Below are 9,178 nucleotides of genomic sequence, written 5' to 3'. Positions count from 1 at the left end.
GTTATTTTTAAGGTGGTAATTCGTATTTATTACCTTTCTTTAAAAACATGGCTAGTTAGTGAATCATGGCTATTTTTTAAAAAATGTTTTGTTTTTGTTTTAAACATCTCACGGTCATGTTTAAGATGGTTTTACAAACCAATACAGAGACCGTATTAACAATACAGAGATCATTAAAAAAACAGAAATATTAAAAATACAGCGTAAACAACACAACGAACAAGTACAGAAACAATACGAGGGATAAAAAGATGCATAGGTCACACAAAAGGACATGAGGTCATCAGAACGGACAGAAAGGTCAAAGAAAACATGTCCACGTGCCCTCGAGGGTACACGAGCATGACTGTCCCTGGAGCTTGCACCAACATAACAGGCCTGGGGTATGCTCTTGAGGGTATACCGGTATGAGTGGCCTGGGGTGAGCACCGGTATAACTACCCTTGAGGGCACGTCAGCCTGCCCTCTGAGGTTAAGCTGGTACTCTCCAATTGGGTTTCGACCCCAGAGAGTGATTTGAATTGGCAGCCATAGATTGAAAGTAAAATATAGACCTGAAGGGTAGACAGGTGACATTTAATTATCTCCTCTTTACCTTCATGAACCAGCGAAAAAGACTACACCGGAGGTAGTTTACATTGCGGGGTACATAGACCTTGAAGGTTGATTGCAGTTTTATATCTCGTCCTGAGATACTCCCAGTAATGTATCTTCAGTTCATACCCGATCTCACGTGTGTGCTCGCTGCGTGTTGGGAGGAATTATGAGGGATGTGTAAAAGTGGACCACGCCGATGACAGGTATGTTTACCTCCAGTAATGTTCCCTCCGTTGCTGACTAGACGGTTTCACAGCGGATCGAACATGCAAACAAAGGACACAGATCTCAGGTGACACATCGACCACGCCTGTGAACACTCACCTGATGAACCGAACATGCAAGGTCTGCACTACTAGTGGAGCCTGAGCCCTTTCTTAACCCAACATGAAGAATATTTTCTTGGAGTTTCATTCTTTCCTAAGAAGAAAGAGAGATAAAGAGAAAATATAAAAAGATAATTAATATCAAAAGACAAAAAGAATAAATGAAAGAAAGAAAAAAGTGAACCGAAAAAATAAAGTTTATTAATATAGTTTATTAAAAACTGTTGATGTTCGAGATAAACAATTTCTTTTTGATGGATGCTAATTTTTAACACTACGTCTGGCCTGCTGTTTAAAGTAAATTTAAACACATTTTTTTTATTTTCTGAGAAGAGACTGGACAAAACAAAATGTCTTTATTACACCATTCCGCGAAGCCAGCTCTTGAACTCTGGATTTCTAGACAGAAGGAAAAACTTGAAAAGACGATTTGAACTAGAGAATGGCGTCCAAGAGTAGGTGACAATATGGCGGCCCCCCCTGTGTGTGTGTGTATGTGTATGTGTGTGTCTGTCTGTATGTGTGTGTCTGTCTGTATGTGTGTGTGTGTGGAAACTGTAACAGTTTGGTCGTTTCCACTCGACCTCCTGCTCGTCCCGGACCTGAGGGTTTTGCCGCCGGCTAACACGATGTATAAAACGTCTTTCGTTCTGTCAATACATTCTTCAAACGGGACCGCGGCGGGAGACCCGGTTCGCAAACAACCCAATCTGCTTCTGAGATCGAAGACTACGTACCGTCCACCCTAATAGATCCTCGTTGCTAGGCAAACAAAGGTCAAACCCACCACACAAGCACAACGACGCACGGGTAGCTGCACTGCGCATTGACAGGATATTAAGCTTCTGGATGGCTTTTTTATGCCCTTTAATATCCACAGCTTATTGGAAAAGGCTAAACTAGCAGTGGATTTATCTACTGCATCCCCCTCACATTTTGCAGCATGTTCAGAGTTTTAAAATATAAAATCAGTCGTTCCCTAACCGTTTAGGTTGTTGGGGAAGTGAGGTGTGAGTGACCTCCTGTTCTCGGGGCCCAGGTGAGGTGATGGTTGTGCCTTTCTCCTCTCCCTTGTTCCCTGCCCCAAACACCTGTAGTAGTCATAGGTACCGCATTCTGATTACTGGAATTGGACTGGGGAGGTTGCTGCGCCACACAAGTATCGAACCGCCGCTCCTCTCGGTTCGGACGCCAGTGTTCTAAACACTCGGCCATTCGCTGTTAGTGTTTTATCTATCAAACTATCAAACTCTCCGTCTCCATCGCACGTCTGCTTTCATGAACACACACACACAGAAAGAGGGGTGGAGGAGAATAACCACAGACTTCTATTATATCTAGACAGAAGATTTAATTGAATCTGGCCGCAAAGCACGGGGAACTTCAGCCACAAAAAAATATTCAGAGCTCGGAGGGTATGTGTGTTTACATAACCAGTACCCGAACTTTTATGATCATTTGTCGAAATGGTGAGTTCATGCTGTGCAGCTAGTTACCCCAATCGACAGACGAAAGATTCCAAGTCTTAATCGTGTGTCCACACGCATCTTGATGTTTTTGGAATACTTTGTAAGTGGAGATGTAAACACTTCTCAAAGCATACTTGCCCCTCGATCAGTGCAAAGCTCTTTAGCACACATGCAACTTACATTTAAATACTTCAAGAAGGAATAATATTGATTTAAAATATGATCAGAAATTCATGTTAATTACTTTGCATTGCATATGATGCAATTTTAATATGATATAATAAGATATAATGTTAACATGTGATGAAGACATTTTAGGTAAATATTTACAACCCTTTAAGGCACATAGCAGAAACCTGATGAGTTAATGTAACAAAATTATTGATGCATTAGTTTTTCAAAGGTGCACTTAATCAAGGAGATTTTTCACCTGCAAAGGCGTGTTGACATTTTCAGGTTACAATCAGATGGAGGGCTTTGTGGCGAAGAGCTTTCAAAAAGATTGGTTCTGGAAATCTGCCTTGGGGTAATCATAGACTGTATTATTTAAACACCAACAAAGGATGTCAATTATTGTATTTATTGTCAGGGGAATAGGGTGTCAATAATTAAGTTTTAGAAAAATGCGGATTCTTTGTCAATGAAAAATTCATCATGTATAATCAATTTTCCCAGTGATGTGAATGAAATAGAAGATAAAACTAAAAAACCAAACAAAGAAGATGTGTAAAAATTTATCATTAACTCATCATGCCATTTTTTTTCATTAGTTCGATAAAAGACGTTATTTGAAAGCAGCTATTTTGTGGATGAGCTTTTTAGAATCAATGTGAATTAAAGTATGCCTTCAGAACTATAATTCTTCTGAAACCTTACTTAAAAAACAACATTTTATATAAAGTTATCTCAACATTTTTCAAAGATATAAAAGTAAGAGTAGTCATGTGCTTCGTTGTGAACAGTGTTTAAGATGCTGGCTGCTGTAATTAGTTTGAAATTTTCCAGGGCATATAGTTGGGACTGCTTGCTTTCATTATTATCATTCGTGTAACCAGTTAAAACCCCCCCACCCTCCTCCGTAAGCGCCGCCGACAAACAGCCCGAGACCCCTGGCGACACGAAACCACGCACGCACCCCACACGACAGACGACCATGAAACTCCCAAAACACCACCCAATTTAAAACAACCCCACCAACCCAACCACAGCTACCGAAGACCACCACCCACCATAACTACACACTCACACACACACCCACACACCCACAACAACAACAAGCAACACACACACCACACCACAAACCACACCATCAACCAAACCACCCCCAACCCACACACACCAACCAACCACCCACACACCAACACCACAACCCGCACCACAACACAACACACCAAACAACACCACACTAATAATCTCAACAAAACAGACAACCACACACACACCCAATACCAACAAACATGCACATCCTCCCCAAGCTCAATACATGTCCACGTCATAATTCCACACCAAATATATCGTCTCTATACATTATTATAAGCTTACTTATAGCCTCAATAAATAAAGCTGTCCTGAGTCCATCGCTAAATAAAACAACATACTATTAAATAAAAACACATCTGACGACACTTCTTCACTCTGATAGATTACTTTTAAAAGTCTACATGTTGCATGCCTTCGAAATCCATCACTAGAACTCTTGACCATATGCTTACAGTAACCTGACATAACTCCTGCCCGTACCGGAAATCAATAGCGATTGAGTACAGGCGGCTCACCCCCCTAGCACTTGCTATCTGAGTGCAGGTCTGTGAAGCCTGTGTCAGAGACAAACAACAGTACCGGAAGCATAGCACAGCTCGAGACAGGGATGGGAGAGTTATTCTCTGTCCAAATGACGCACAATCGAACTCCACGGGAGAGCAGACCATGAGACCATGTCATAAGAAACATGACCACATGCGAAGAAAAACGCCTTTCTTCTCGTCTACCTCCCTTCCTCTTCCTAACTTACACCTAGTTACACCAACATGAGGCGACATACCTGTCAGTGTTCCGTCATCCCGACAAGAACAATTCACATAGCCAACTACTCCTTGTTTTTCACCCAACACCTATTTAGACTATTGTTTTCTTTTTCTCTCTTCTGGTACAGACGCGAAATTTAAGCTCCTCAGTTGTCCACTGTCTTACCTGCTGCGCGTTTCGTGTTCGCAGAACCAGTTACTACGGTTCTCCTATCGTTTGCATTTGTCTGTTTACTTATCGTGATTTGCAGACAAATCTCTTTCGCTTCCTATAAGCACACACCACACAACAACCACACAAACACACCCACCTAGAAACCAAACACCAAACCAAGTGTTATGTATTTGACTTCACTATAACTTCCATACAGTTCTTTGACACTGAAATATTGCACCAACAGCCGCCGGAACAGCCACGTATTCAGGAAAAGAAACTGCTTTAATCTTTCTGTCTCCCAACTTCCACTCTCAAAAGCGACCACTTCGCAGCTTATCTCACCAATATTTTATTGATACGAACTTTATATTCTTCATACCTTGCACCACCCCTACCAACGACCATCTACTTAGCAGGGAAATCAGAACCACAAAATATATAAGTCCCTAATCTCTTATCATTCCGGCTTCGATGGCAAGCGTACGAGGTGTATCAAGGTAGGATATTGAGCTACCAATGGTAAAGTTTGTCCAGTGACTTTACGGTTGAAGAGGAGTGAGATTGTCAGTACCCTCATATATCTTGCTGCTCATCTCGTCTTACTCATTGTCTTACCTTCGCAATAGTACCACTCTACAGCTGGCATTAATGGAGGAATTACCCAGCGCTCACACCGGATCGAAGTCATCGTAGAGCAGAGGATGCCCAACCTTTCTCGGCCTAGCGGGCAAATATCCATGTTACGGACAGCCGTTGTCACGACCACTTCACCGCAAAAATACAATCACAATAGAAGCAATAACCATTTTTATTAGAAACAAGTTGTACTTACCATTAATTAGTGTGCGGTAATTAAGGGTATTTGAAGTGTTTTCCCGAAACGAACTTCTGAATGTTCCGCCTCATCGCTAGGACACCAAGTCGAGCACTGAATCGAATTTTCGTCCATCGAAAAAAAGATTGATGAGACGCCCCAACTGTGGGGGAATAAATACTTCTCTCCCTTTTTTTCTCGTTATTTTTTCTAAGGTCTTCTTTTATTACTAGACATGCGAATTTCCTGCACTGTGCGGCAGAAGTTTCGCGGGCCGGATGGCACCGCGTCGCTTCGGCCGGATACTGGCCGCGGCCGTTAGGTTGATGCACATCCCTGATCTAGATAAGTGCCTTCTCAATTTCAGGGACAGCCGTATGTTTTGCCTCTACCGCTAGAAAGATAAAGAAAGTTTGCTGACATACTCGAGGTCACACCAAAAGAAAAGAACAGGGCCTAGGATAGGGTTTAGACTTGCCGGCCAGATTTACCGAACACCGTGTCAGGCTATTGCCGAGAGACAGCACCTGACGACGGATTGTCGGCGTACGATGAAGAGCGATAACACGCTTTGGCGAGCAGTTCATCAATGCTTTCCGTCAAAACTAGGCCTCAGCCATTAACAGATTTCGTAACACAAACGTCAAGGGCGACGCTGACAAACGGGCCCAGTGCGCGATGCTATGAAAAAAGGTTTCGAAAAAAAATGAGATGAGGTCGCAGGTAAACAAGTAAGTGAGGTTCTTACGATAACACGAAAAGCTTGTGTTTAAAGTCTAGCGCAGGTCTGTCAGCTAAGACCTCGTTGCAGTGAGGGCCACCGTGCATGGCATGCACGCCAGCTGCACTACCATGAGCACAGGCGCACAAACATTCTGCTGCGTTATCTTGTGAACAGAAACTACGCGTTACGAGATTGCTAAATAACTAGTAAAAAAAAAAAAAACAAAAAACAGTACAACCAAGAAACAGTATATACACACATGGTATGTTCCCACAAGACTGGCTGTACGTTACCACAAGGGGCAGTTCCACATGAGTGTTCACTATGTTGTAATAGCTAGTATATGCAGAGTCCACACGCTTTCATTCTCTGTTCTAACAATCATTGACAAATATCCTGTCTCTTTAGAAAAAAAGTGTCTTCCCATGTGAAGAACAGAGAGATTATCGAACCCAGTGAGCTTCTGCTCCGAAAAAAATCATATTAATAAGATATAAGAAGATAAAGAACAAATAAGATAAAAACTCACACACACACACACACTAACAACATAGGAGGAAAGACATCAATTTTAGCACACACGCAACAGGTTACAGAATTGAATACATCTCACTTTAAAAAAAATGGTGTTATCATATGGTATATTTCATTGTATTGATTATGTTGTCACCGTTAGTGATATTTAATAGTACAGACAGTGCACCTGTTGCCAGCAGTCACCTCGCAACAATATTCGCTTCCGACAGTTTCAACCTGCAACCTGTTTCCCCGCAAAGACGGTCTGTAATAAGGGAATATTAATAAGCTGCACACACAATACTAAAGATCCAAAAATGTGACATTTCTAGAAAAATAAGCCACAGAGTATCGTATAGAGAAATATCGACAAACTATGAACGCGTAGTTACAAAAGATACAATATTTACAAAAAGTAACTTGAAACTAGCTGACGAACAAACCACAGAATTTTCAGCTGAGACTTGGATGAAATAACTCGACAATTGAACTCCTAGCTTGATATGTTTAAATTAATATGCTGTCTCCGTCGTGCAGATTTTAACCAGTCTGAGTAGAGACCTCAGTCACTTTTTAAAGAGACAAATCAATAACTGGTCGTTATTATATTGTGTAAATAACTTGATGGTTTTGTTATCGAATGCTCTTTGGGAGCGCGAACGGAGTCACGCATTCCGTGATCATATTTGCTAATATTAAAAAATGCACTCAAAGTGTATAACCATATTGTTATCACAGTAGTAAGAAAAACAAACCTGGTCTTACGTGGAACACAGGAGTAGTTCGGGCGCTTCGAGTTTGGAGCTATAATAAAGATAACGATCTCTCGCAAAAAGTTGTACAGCACTTAGCAGCCTGCATTAGTTTGACTGACTAGGGACATATCCACGAATCTCTCTACACACTCTTAAGAGTCGCCTGGCTCTGAGCACACCATAAATAAAAGCTCGAGCCACTTATCAGCCTGCTTCACACGCGACTTCACTTCGTTTGGAAACGGCAATGAATCGGACCTGCCTGTATTGTCCAGTAACCATCTCGGTTCATTTGCATCTGGACACAGATCTCTGTTCGGATTACAAAAAAAAGTTAAACAGGTCCGAGCTAACTCCGCCCCCCACGCTATATGCTGAAGAGACCAGGCACACACGCCCCGGAAGATCGACAGCGTGTCGCCTTTCTATCTTGTCAATGCCATCTCTTTACTACATATGCGCCCAGATCTACACCCGACGCGCTGCTCGCGTTTACGTCGAATTCTTTGGAGCTTTGGCGGGAAGAAATGGGTCCTAGGCACTTTCTTGGATTCTTGATGCTCCTTCTCATTCTCTCGACCTTGAATAAATCAACTACACTCCCCTGCACAAGCATCTGTACTTGCTGCGGATTCTCTCATTTTCCGCATCTCCCATAGCTCGACGAAACCCTTGGCGATCGTTTGTTGCTCGCTCGCCATCCTTTCTCCTTATTGATTGCATTAGGCGTGCTATTTCAAAGTACAGCTATTCAAGAACATTGGACGTTAGCCCACCATTTGTATGGCTAATGTTAATAGATCTTAAGACCTCACTGTGCATTTAGTTGTCCAAGTCTTACCGGGCACCGACAATCGTGCAATTGCCCAAATTAGCAGAAGACCTGCCTAACTCGATCCCTGCTGATAGAAGCTCTAAGACGAGATACATTTACTCCACTATCTTCATCCACAGCCGAACCACGCCATCACCACCTTCACTCACCTCAGAAGGCAACCTCACTCAACGCGCGGAACACCTTCTGATGCTACCGGTGCCCACTGCTTACCCCCTCAAAACATTTATGTGCTTCTCCCTTAACTGCCATTTCTTACCAGCATTAACTCCCATTGTTTGTGACAACACGACTTTCTCTCAACTCTTACTGTCACTTTAAGGTGATTTGCAGTCTGCTTTAGGTTAAATTACCCTCTGGGCCTGCCATATGCAAAAGGCAAAGTCTTGTTTTTGGACACAGCACCAACCACTGCAGTTTAATCAAACTTAACAGTCCGATGGTCCGAGTTGGCTTCCGGTAATTGTTCTTCTGTCTCCCCTAGTTATTTTTCTCCGAAATACTGCATTGTAGTTGCACGACATCCTTAGTCATTTACTTCTGGCCGAAATAGGCATTTTCTCTCTGACCTGTAATCTGTTGCCTTCCCTTTGAGACACCGCGAGTTACGATCCACTTATTCTGGACTTATTTGGGTCAAAACCTGGCGAAGCTCAAATAACATAGCCTGCAATACAACTGGAACACTTGACACAGACCCCCTCAGAAAGTCGACCTCCGCGCCCATAGAGGCTCTGTCCAGTCATCCCTACCTCAGTATGGCGACCAGACCTAAATGCATCACTCAACCACACAAGGCACATCAAATGCACCACAATAACTCTATATAAATGCTCTCATCCACGATCGATACCCTAAACTTAACCGCCACGCCCACTCCACCAGCAAAACGAGAAACACGACAGGGTCACTATACAACTGCACAGCACCACCTTAAATAATAAGAAGGGAAAACTCGCGC

Source organism: Pomacea canaliculata, linkage group LG4, assembly GCF_003073045.1.
Source record: "Pomacea canaliculata isolate SZHN2017 linkage group LG4, ASM307304v1, whole genome shotgun sequence".
NCBI classification, from domain to species: domain Eukaryota; kingdom Metazoa; phylum Mollusca; class Gastropoda; order Architaenioglossa; family Ampullariidae; genus Pomacea; species Pomacea canaliculata.
The sequence above is the reverse complement of the archived record's forward strand: the minus strand, read 5'-3'. Positions refer to the sequence as shown.